At 38.2% G+C, this 12,103-nt stretch overlaps 1 protein-coding gene across 5 annotated transcripts in view; it reads left to right on the plus strand.

Annotated features, from left to right (window-relative positions):
- HS3ST5 (heparan sulfate-glucosamine 3-sulfotransferase 5) overlaps window positions 1–12,103 on the plus strand; it is a 233,589-nt gene that overhangs the window by 165,227 nt on the left and 56,259 nt on the right. Inside the window, exon 1 of one of the 5 annotated variants that reach the window (XM_042446848.1) lies at window positions 5,729–5,759. The exons of the other annotated variants lie outside the window; for them this stretch is intronic. The gene's annotated coding sequence lies outside the window, so the exon portion shown is untranslated. Of the gene's footprint in view, window positions 1–5,728; window positions 5,760–12,103 lie in introns of those variants that run through there. 5 annotated transcript variants of the gene reach the window in all.

The raw sequence follows: 12,103 nt of genomic DNA on the forward strand, positions 1-12,103 counted from the left end.
GAAACCACGCTCCACATTCAAACATGTCTGTGCACAAATCAATTATCTTTGCTTGTAACTTAGGATTGTGTTGAAAGCTTGAAATGAACATAGAAGCCAGTCTGAGTGGGGGAACTCTGCATGGAAAAATATTTTGGAGACAGAAACTAATTTTCTACTGCAATGATAACAAAGAGAAACCTAGCATTTTGAGAGGGTCAGAAGCATCACTGACCTCATCACAGCCATAAAAACATACACACACTTTTTCGACTTCTTGTTGAATTCTGAACTAAGCAGTTCTATAGGCTTTCACTATGATTCAGGCTGAACAAATTGACCCCTACTGGCTAGCACTTGTGACATTTCCAACTTGCTTTCTTCTCAGCCCACAGAACTGTTTTACAAGTAAAAATGAAAAGTCAGCCTCTCTGGTGTATGAGGATCTCCTGGGCATTAGGAGTAGTAACTCTCAGTGGACTACTGTAATGAACACAATGTGGAATTGTCTTTAGAAACTGTCTGAAAGCTAGAACAAATCCTAAATGCTGTGACCAGGCTGTTGTCTGGGGATGATTATAAGGAAAATATAAGTCCTTTGTTGAAAGAGCTTCACAGGTTAATGGTACAAAATAAAAGTGCTGGTTATGACCTATAAAACCCTATATAGCTTTGGTCCACACTATCCCAAAGACTGTTGGCTCCCCATATGACCATGCCTGAGTTTTAAGATCTTTGGGGAGGGCTTTCTCTCAGTCCCACTACCTTCACGAGTGCATTTGTTGAGGATACAGAAAGGAGACTTCTTGAAGGCTTCTCCCCCAACTATGGAATTCACTTTCATGGGAAGTTCAGCTGCTCCCCTCCCCCTTGTTCTTCTGTCATTTTGACATGCCATTGGTTTTGAATTTTGGTTGTGCAAAAAGGTCTTATAATGGAGTGTGTTGGACTTTGATCTTTATTTTAAAGGTTTTTAAATTAATTTTAAATCTATTTTAATAGTATGGTCTTTTAAAACTTTTTTAGTACACGTTTTATTTTGTTTTTAAATTACATTTTAAGTAACCATGGGCCCCACATTGTCAGAAAGATTGTGTGTGTGTATGTGTGTGTGTGTGTGTGTGTACAGGTCTAGGTATGTTACCCATAAAAGCCTATTGTGATGGTAGTTCATTAGGCCAACCCAAAGGTGCAAAATTCATCACACCACCAAAAAAAAAAAAAATGGTTAAAAGGATGGTGGGGGGGGGGGGGGGGGAGTGATGATGCTCATGTCATACTTCTTGCAGTCTGTGCAGACAAAAAAGGATAACAAACCCCTGTTGCCAAGGACAAAGGCAGTCAACGAAAGGCAGTAAACTTTTTCTTACTCCATTTGAGTTTATAAAGTCAATAGACTTTTAAAGCTAATATTATTAATTTTTACATTTTTTATCAGCCTAATAAAGATACTGCCCCAATATGTGTTTTGGATTTTGCTTTATGGTCAGCCTGGCTACCCAAGTGAGAAGGAGGATGTTACTGGAAGAATTTAGCCTCTTAGCAGAGGAATCCTAAACTGGACAAAGTGGACTGTTTGTTATCTTTTTTGATAACAAAATTTGATTTTGTGAGAGTTGATTTCCACTGAAACAAGGTAAAACAATTTACTTTAGATCCCATTAACATGTTTTACTTGTTCCAACTTCTAAATTTATCTCCAAAACCAACAACTTAGAGGCTTCCTCAGGAACTCACTTCCTTCTTCCTATAAAGAAGGCTAGGAGCTCACACTCAATAGAGCTAAAGCCAGACTGCCAAGGGGGAGGCTTTGTAACTTCAAATGAGAAAAGAACACTTGCCATTCTTTACCTTTGTCCCTAGTCATCATATGGTCATGAGGGAGTATGGCACAGCCTTTTCATCTACATGGACCCTTCCATCTACATTATCACAAAACAAGTTGTAGATGCTGTGACTTTCACACCATCATTTTTCTTCCCCTATGTGCTTTTTATTTTCTTTGCCTGAAAGACAGTGGCATCAGAAAGTAGCATGATGTTTTTTTTAACTTTTGGTTGGCCTAATTGTGTCTGATCTTGGGAGCTCAGCAGGGTCAGTCCTTGTTAGTATTTGGATGGAAGACCACCAATGAATACCAAGTGGTGTAGGCTGTATTTCAAAGAAAGAAACTGGAAAAACCATCTCTGACCTTCCTTGCCTCAGAAAATCCTATGATATTCATGGGGTAGCCAAGAGTTCACAGGCAATTTGAAGGCACAGACACAAACACACAGAGAGAGAGAGTATTGCCACCATATATTTTTGGGCTTCACAGTGCATAGTGACCTGCAGGACCCCTGATCAGGGACATCAAAGCCAAATTCAAGGCTGAAAGAGTATAATGTGATTAAGGTGTTGCAACACAATAACTAAAATGGTTGAACATATAGTTCCCAGATCCCATGTTCCATACACCATTTACTGGCTGCTATCTTTTTCACCAGAGTTCAGAAAAAACAAAGCACAAACATGTCCTTAGTCAAATTCCAGGTTGGAAACCACATTTTCCCCCTTTTTCTTAGAATTGGCTATTGCCTATTTGGTCTGCATGGTATACACAACATGAAGAGAAATTACTATTACTTCTGGCAACATTAACAACTGTATTGATTTCCAATTAGAACAAATCCTTAGGGAAGCATGTATCATTTAGCAATTTCCTTGGCATTAATTCACACACTCCTAAAGCCTGTTTCTAAGAAACTTTTTCTGCACATTCATAAATGCTTTTAATAGGAATGCTGTTTAATAAATGTGACAACACCTACCTTTATCATGCCCTTTTCAGAAATGCCTCTGAAAAAATGGATATGCACATCTATATAGAGGCCTAAATACCTTGAAGGCATCAGTCTCCATCTGATAACAAAAGCTAAATGGGGTCCCCTTCCATAAGTGTGTATGCTTAGATTCTCCTATACCAAGAAATGTAAATAATGTAATATATTGAACTATGAAAAACAAGAATTTTGTTGCAGCATATCCTGAATTTAAAGAAAACCCTCTAGATGGGAATAAAAATTTGCTTCTGAAACCAGGAATTGCCACTGAATAGTTTGGGACAACAGAAACCTCATCTGGTTATTTAAAAAGAAAAAAATGCCCTGAGAATTACAACACCAAATACTCTCTCTAAATTCCAAATACAGCAGCCATCAGCAGCTTTTACTTAGTCTGTAAGTCTCCATAGTGGCACTACTGCTGAGAAACAGTCAAAAGTTGTTTCAGAAACTTGTTCTACTTCTCTGGGTTGGAAATATACACTCCATATACATCAAAACAACCAAATACATTTGTCACCACTATGGATTCATTCATTTTTCTGTTTATATGTAATTACCATCTCTTTCTGAAGGGTGGTTACTATTATTATTATTATTATTATTATTATTATTATAGTTTATGTATATAGCGCTGTAGATTTGCACAGCACTGTACATACAAATAATAAAATCTATAAAAATGAAACCTGCCAATGGCGTACATTCTACAAAATACATATAAAACAATAGGTAAAATACAAAGCTTAAGACAAAAAACAAAGCAAAGTATGTCTAAAATGAATTTTTAATTCATTTGGATTATTCTGGTTAATGGCAACTCAATAATGAAATTTTCGTGGCAAGATTTATTCAGAGGAAATTTGCCATTTCCTTCCTCTAAGACTGAGAGAGCATGATTTGCCCAAGGTCACCCAGTAGGTTTTCATGGTTGAGTGGGGAACCCTGGTTTCCCAGACTCCTAGTCCAACCACTAAACCATGCTAGATCCTATCTTATTATACAGTGCATTTGCACTGTAGAAATACTGTATTTTGACATCCTTTAAGAGCTCTAGCTACATCCTATGGAATCTTGGGATTTGTAGATTTACAAGGTCTTTAGTCTTCCCTAACAAAGAGTGCTGGTGCCACACAAAATTCTGTAGGATGGAGCCATGGCAGTTGAAGTGGCATCAAACTGCATTATTTCTACAGTATAGATGCACTCATAGGACCCTATCGCTTGGAGTAAAAAACCCAACCTACCTTTCCCGAATTGAATTCTAATTTGAGAGGCAGCTGGGTCCTACAATTTACATATGATAGGACTGCTTCCTGAATTACATTTCAATTTGGGAAAGGTAAGATGGCTTTTTTCCCTCATACGATTGGGTCCATAGACAGGTCTGAATGCAACTGCCTCATTTACAACTGTCAGGTCCTATATAACTTAGGCCCCAGCATATTTCAAGCCAGCACTTTCCATGTATCCTGTTATATCCTTGATCAAAGCAACGTTTTGGCTGTAGAGTTCTTTAGGATCAGGCAGCATTGTCAATATATCAAAGGAGGCAAGGGGACTCCTTGTGATTAGAAATTTCCCCTGCTAGGAAAAATAGCTTTGATGAGAGCATTTTTCTCAAGAAATCAGTGCAAGGAAAAAGTTAACTCTCTTACTTACACACACACACACACACACACACACACACACACCAACAACAGTCTGAAGCTGTTGCTATGTTGCAGAATTAATGCACTTTGACACCAGTTTAACTGTCAGAACCTAACGCTGTGGAATTCTAGGATTTGTAGTTTGCTTGGCACCATTGCTGACTGACAGAGAAGGCTAAATATCTCACAAAACTACAAATCCCAGAATTCCATAGCATTGAGCCATGGCAGTCAAAGCAGTGTCACTGGATTAATTCCATGTAGACACCCTCACACCTGTTTAAAAGTCCAACATTCAGTCACACATTTCTAGAGATTCCAAGAAACTTTTAGAAGTTTCAGGTGTGAGGGCTTTTGATAAAGATTGTTTGGGAGGGGGGTGGAAGTAGAGATCTACACTAGACTAGAAAATGAACATTATGTACTTTAAGAGATATCAGAACTTTGCTCACATAGGATGTTATCACATGAGGCTAGAAAAATAGAAATTTAACTAGACAAAAACATCATTGGCCAGTACGTATCTCACAACATCATGCCGATCCTGCTGGTGCCTTGCATTTCATTTATTACTGTAGAGCTCCTTTTTATTGATGAGCAAAACCTATCAATAGGTTCTCAATCTTCTTGCTGTTCCACTACTGCCTTTATGCGATAGGTCCCCTCTGCTGCAGTTCTACTTCTCAGGTAGTCATGTAGTGTGAGTGGGTGTGATTCTGCTTTTCTTTCCTGTACAGCAATCTCCATGGCCAACACCTTCCTGAAACTGGCTGCTGTGTGCACATGCACATTGCAGGAGGCACAATTCACACTTCAGAAGGCAGTTGATAGCCATGATTGTTCATTCTCACCCTTTCTCCTGGAAGACGGCATTTGGAAGTGTGAAAAACAGATCACACAACCATGGTTCACCTAAGAACTATCATATGATATGAAATAATGCCAAACCAGTATGCTTCCAATTTCTAAACTAGTTTGATTGTGATGGAACAAGAGGCTGGTGTGAGAAAGTCCTGGGAATTATTGAGAGAGAGAGAGAGAGAGAGAATGGTTCTACACATTATATGCTACCCAAGAATCATGAGTGTTGTTTTGTGCTAAGCAGGTAAGTAAAATGTGCAGGCCATTTCTTTCATCAAGCCTGAAGCATTATTTAAGTATTGTCCTTAATTTATTCCCTCCTGATAGATAAAGGCATTTGAAGTCACCTGTTTCCTGACAGATGCCTGAAACACTGACTCCTGAACTGTGCCAAGGCCTCTGCTGCCCAGACATGGAACCTTGATTGTGGATGCCTAATCCAAAGGTTGGCATACTGTGAAATTTGTAAAGGCTCTCCTGCCTGAATTGAAGTATAGGCAGCAGTGTTGGCCTCACAGAATGAGAAACATAGAACAAGTGAGTAGATGGCTTTTATTAGACCAGTAGTGTGAAGTTAGCCCAAGACTTCTATTCATGCATCAAAGAATAATTCAAATAAAAGAACATACTCTGCAGCTGTGAAGCTCTACTTTAGAACTTGTCCTAAATATGTCCTTCCATGGAGATAAGATAAGTACAATCGAACTTACTAGATCAGAATAGCTGAATGTGTAAGGATGTGAATTTCTCAGAGTTCTTTTTCGGATCCAGAGGAGGAAAAGACCATCTGAAATTCTGAGAAAGAGCAGATCAACAAAGACAAATCCACATGTAGTCACAACTTCAGTTCATGTTTATATATTCCAGCTGTATTATCACTATGTGAGATTGTTTCTTACAAGCTGTGTGCTGACATTTCTCTGAATTGTCACATACAGTGTTCCATTCTTTTCAGGCAGCTCTCAGAAAATCCAACGATAATTGGTTGCATCTGAATGCTGACGATCCATTTTAAGCTGCATGCCCCATAACATATACTCAGATATGCACTATAGTTTTTCTTCTACAAAACCATGTGATCAGTTGTGAAACACTATTAGAACAGTACAAATGTAGAAGGAAATTAGTTCATATGATCAACAGGGCCTCCAACTATTTTGAGAATTCCATGATAGGACACTGAATTGCATGACAAAGCATTTTAGTGCACTGCAAGAAAGAGCCTTGTGGCAACAGTAATGTGTTTTATCTGGCATACACTTTTGTGGGTTCTAGCCCCCTTCATCACAGGACAAAGTGAACTGAAGCCCATGGGAGATTATGCCAAATGTTCATTACATCAAGTTCAATTGCTTTCATTAGCCAATCCTCTTGTATTGGTAAGTCTGGTTCACATCGCACATCGCATCAAAGCGTGTGATAACTGTGCATTCAGTTTCCCCCTCCTGCATGGCATTGTCACTGTTGTGTGGATGAATCATAGGGGACTGTAGTAAAAGTTAGTCTTTTATTCATATGAAAAATCCATTAATAACTTCCCTTAGCACTGTCGTCCCATATGATTTGTAGAGTGAAAGTTCAGGCATTCTTTCCTGCCAATGCTGGAGATCCAGCCCCCTTCCATAGTCATCTTTTGTCACTGAAATGCTTCTCTCTCTTTTTTCCCTTTCTCTCTCTCACACACACCTTCCTTCTTTCTTCCCTCCTCCTCTCCCAGCTCCTTACCAAAGTTTCCCCCATCCCCCATACCTTTCTCACATAAGCAGCCTCAAGGCTTTCCCTTGTGGGTCAGGAGAACAGAAATAAGGAAAGCATACAGTGTGTGATGTGTCTTGGGCACTAACAGTGCTTTAATTCCAGACTGAGACCAAAGATGCAGGAGGTAATAGTGTTATCCCAATTTTTGCATGCCACGGAATTACAGTGGAAGAGGGTCCCATATAATAAGGCTGCAAGTGTCCCTATATCTCTAGGCATATACTATTCTCACTGCTGTAATAATGTATTGGAATGTCTTTTCATATTTCTTCTCAACTTGATCAATCAATATGTTGGCTTTCTTTTCACCTGCTGGATTAGCAGTATCAAAAACAAAATTCTCTGACCCACTTGAGAAGCCAACGTACAGTGCTTTCTGAGGTAAACAGTCCCAGAAGCAGCTTACTGTAGCAGAGTACGGAAGCACCAGTTCCTTTTAACAGTATTGGCAACGCACTGACCGCATTCCATAAACAAACTCATAGACACAGTTAATTTCTTCCAAATCCTTGGAGGTTCTTTATCTAGAGTTCTGATATATACAAATATTTACAAACTCTCCTCCTGACTCCCATCAAGATACACCATCTGTAATAATGCAGCAATGATCCACACAACTCCAGCCTACTAACATCAACCCATAGGTGCCTTGACTTTCAGCACACTTATATAGAGAGTTGGCTAAAAGTTATCATCTGGGGCTATTCAATATGATGCAATCCCTGCAGAAAGTTTTTGTATCCTGCCAAGTGCTCTGACTCGGCCATTCCTGCCACTCAAAATATTTTACCACAATTTAAAGGAACATTGTTCCAACAACATTCCAAGCAGGAAAGTGTCTCGTTCCATCTGTATATTTACATTAAAAATGTCCTCTAATAAGGAATTAATTTGAATCCAATATTTCTGGGCCTTATCACAGGTTCACCATATGTGAATAAAAGATCCTATCTTTGACTTGTATTTCCAACATTTCTTCAAACTATTCTTATACATTTTCAATAATACATCTGGTGTTAAATACCATGTACACATCATTTCATTAAAATATCTCTGAAATAATGACTGAAAGTAAATTTAAAACTCTTTTGTCCTCATTCTTTCCTGTTATTCCCCTTGAACTGGGGAACCAATAGTTTGAACCCATTTTACCATGCAATCCTTCACCTGTTCACCTTCTTTTCAAATCTCAACAATAGTTTATATATTTCAGCAATCAAATGTTCATCATCTGTACACAATTGAATTTCAAACTCAGATTTAGACTTGAGGGTTTTTTATGCATTTTGTATATTTTATTTAATTATCTGAAAACAAACCACCTTAACATATGACCCTCTGAGTCCAGTTCTTCCCTTAATTTCAATTATTACTAATTGTTCTCTACAACAAACAGATCTTTATGTGTCAACAATTTCTCTTTCATATGCATTTCTCTCTTAAAGAAGGCTTCTGTAGGAGACCATCAAAGAGGTAACCTTGAGTGAAACCTTTTTATATTTATTCCAAATCATCAATAAAGATTGTCTCATATAATGATTTTTAAAATATGAATCTACCTTAACTTTTGCATAACATAGATAACCATGCAATCTGGAATTCAAATCTGAACTCTCTAATTTCAAAAACCTTTAATGTGATATAATTATTAGGGTCTCTGCCTGTGCTGGGAGGTAACACTCTCCTTGAAATGTCAGGCTCGCAGCTGGCAGGTATGCTCCTGGCTCTACTCTGAGCTTGGATGCCTAGGTCTCAGCAGTGGCCAGGAGTGCATTTGCACAGCTAAACTAGTACGCCAACTGTGCCTCTTCCTTGAGATGTCAAATCTGGCTATAGTGACACATACCTTGATTACATCCCTTTTGGGCTACTGTAACTGACTCTACATGGGGCTGCTGTTGGAAACTGTTCAGAAAATTTATTGGGTGCAAAACGCCATAGCAAGAATGCTGACTGGGGCCAATTATAGGGAGGATATAACTCCTTTGCAGAAACAGCTTTACTGGCTACCGGTTCATTTCCAGGCACAATTCAAAGTGCTGGTCATGATCTATAAAGCCCTATATGGCTTAGGTCCAGACTGTTTGAGAGACCCTATCTCCCCATTTAAACCTGCTAGAGTCCAAAGATCTTCAGGAGAAGGCTTTCTCTCGGTCACACCACCATCACAGGCTCACCTGGTGAGGACACAAGAGAGAACCTTCTCAGTGGTTGCTCCTGCCTCTGGAATGCCCTTCCACAGGAAATGAGGCTGCCCCCTCCCTGCTTACCTTTCACCGGCAAGCAAAAATGGTTTTATTCAGGCAGGCTTTTAATGTGTAATCATTGGATGGCTTTTACATGTATATATGGAGTGTTTGTTAGATGGAGTGGGTATTATGATTTTAATGTTTGTAATTTTATATTGTTTTTAGCTGATGTTTTTAATTGCTTTATTGTAATATGTTTGTTAGAATTTTTATTTGTGAACCACCTTGGGTCCCTTTCAAGGGCGAAAGGTGGCATAGAAATCAAACAAACAAATAAATAAATAATCCGTTCAACGATCCCAAAAAACATAGAGAATAATCAGCAAAACCAACCATCCTCTTTTTTTCTTCTTGTAATTTCTTAAAACCAATCCTTGGTTTCTTGCTTTGCCAAATGAAAGAAAACACAACCTTCTACCATTGTTTAAATGGCACATCATTTAATAAGACAGGAACAGCTTCGTGCAAAAGCAAGATTTTAGGCAAAACATTACTCTTATTTGTAGATATCATACCCAATAATGACAAATTTCACACTTCTGTCAGTGATAATATTGTCTGAGCTAGTGTTGCCAGAATGGCCACGCTAAGTTGTCAGAGGCATAAGCAGAGTTGGGCTTGTGTGATCATTGTGCATGTGGCTGCATCTTAAAGTATACAGACTTGTCATGCGAAAGTACATTGCCTCTTTGCACATTGTACATTGCAGTTGTACAGTGTTTTTTTCTACCAAGTGCATTGACTATTAATCAAAGGAGCCCTGGTGGCACAGTGATTAAATGCCAGTACTGCAGCCACAAGGTTGTGAGTTCAATCCCAGGCAGGGCTCCAGGGTCCACTCAGCCTTCCATCCTTTCATAATTCTGTTAGTGAATATTTGTGGTATGCTGAACCAATGTGGGATCTTGGCCCCTTGTGTGATATTTCTCTGCTCTTAAATTTTACTTCTAGAAGATGGCAGCTGTGCAGCATCACATTCCATGAGTGATTCTTTCTCCATTACCCTCCTCCCCCCCATCCCAGCAAATTCCTAAGCATACCTCCAGCTACAGGAGATTTCTTGTCTTGTGTAAGGAAATGCATACTGAATCTGTTGTGTTCATAAGAAATGATTGACTTACTATCTTCATCTGTCTACTTTTAGAATTCCTAACTTCTTACATTCAATGCTAATTTTATTACCAAAGTACGCAGTTATGAAATATAATTCTATTTTACTTGTTCTTGTAGTACATTTATATTATGCAAATAAATAAATAATAAAAATTTTTTATTATTATTATCCTGCTTTTTGCCAAGCAATCAAAGCGGCGTACAACAGACTAAAATATATCCATATATATACACAGTACCCCCCCTTAAAAACAGATTAAACAGTATAAAACTAAAACTAACATTTTAAAATCCAAACAATAGCCATGGGCAGAGTTCAGTAAATAGGGAAGTCTTATTATTTTATTCCGGGAAGGCCTGCTGGAAGAGATCAGTCTTAATGGCTTTTTTGAAGCTCTCTAGATTGGTAATTTGATGAATTTTGTCAAATGCATGAAACATTTTGGCTAGTGTTACTCTCATAGCTTGATATTCATTTTGCTTTAGAATAATGTTATTGATTTATGTGGAAACTTGGAATGTTTAGTATTTTCAGCTTTAAAATAAATATTCAGAAGTAGCTTTGCACATTATGATTAACCCCACTGTGTGTTGGAAAATGACCCGGCACTTTCCCTCTCATTTGACTTTTTCACCAAAGAAATGGACAGGGCACTCACTGAATTTCTTGACTTTTTTGAGTGGTTAACACTCAATCTTATGGATATAGTGGTGTTTCTTTTGCTGAGTATCCAGGTAATCCACTACTCTGACTAGTGTAATTGGATTATTTGTTTATTGATCATATTTATCATCTGCCTTTCAGTCAACTTATTTTCAAAGTAGCTTACAACATGCAATATAAAGAACTGCTCTTATTCCTGCAGGCAAAGTCAGAGGCTATAGTGTCACTTGGCTCATTTCTATAGTCCCAAGGGAACTGGAAAATTGAACAGCTATTTCTGTCCAGATACTCCTTCTTTGGCTGATGGCATCTTGTTGACATGGTATTTGTGGAAGAGAAGATGGATCTTAGTTCTTCCAGCTAGAGGCCAAGGCCAGAATGTATTTCCTATCATATATTTTACTCCCCCCCCCCTCCGTTTCAAATGGCTTATTTCCAGCATATTGCTGAAATTCCACAACAAAGATTTTGGGAAGCAAGAAAAGAGCCTACCAAAAAAATCCTTTAGGACCACATACAAACCATGGGCTGCATGTAGCTCACTCCAGTACACAGTATATTGCACAAGCATCCCAATCCAGACTTTGCTTATTCAGGTGATAATGCAAAGTATAATGTATTGTAATATAATATAATATAATATACATTATATTACATTCAGTAATAATTCATACCACGTTAGTATAATCATTTTCCAACTGTCAGGGGCCAGTGGTTGCAGTTGTTTGAAGGTTGGACTATGACTCTGGCAAACAGGGTTCTTTTTTTTTATATTAATCTTTATTGAATTATTTACAACATAAAAAGGGCAATACCAAAACATTTCCAAATTCTTACTCCAATATTTCTTAACCCTCCCCTCCCCCACCCCACCCCCTCACTTTCTATTTCACTTACTGCTTATTTATTAGCTATAAAATCTCTATTTCTCAAAGATCTATCATCCTTACTTCCTTATCTCATCGTCTTTCATTCTATTTTGCTTAAATCCTAAGTTTATACAAT

The sequence above is a fragment of the Sceloporus undulatus genome, chromosome 1, assembly GCF_019175285.1.
Source record: "Sceloporus undulatus isolate JIND9_A2432 ecotype Alabama chromosome 1, SceUnd_v1.1, whole genome shotgun sequence".
NCBI classification, from domain to species: domain Eukaryota; kingdom Metazoa; phylum Chordata; class Lepidosauria; order Squamata; family Phrynosomatidae; genus Sceloporus; species Sceloporus undulatus.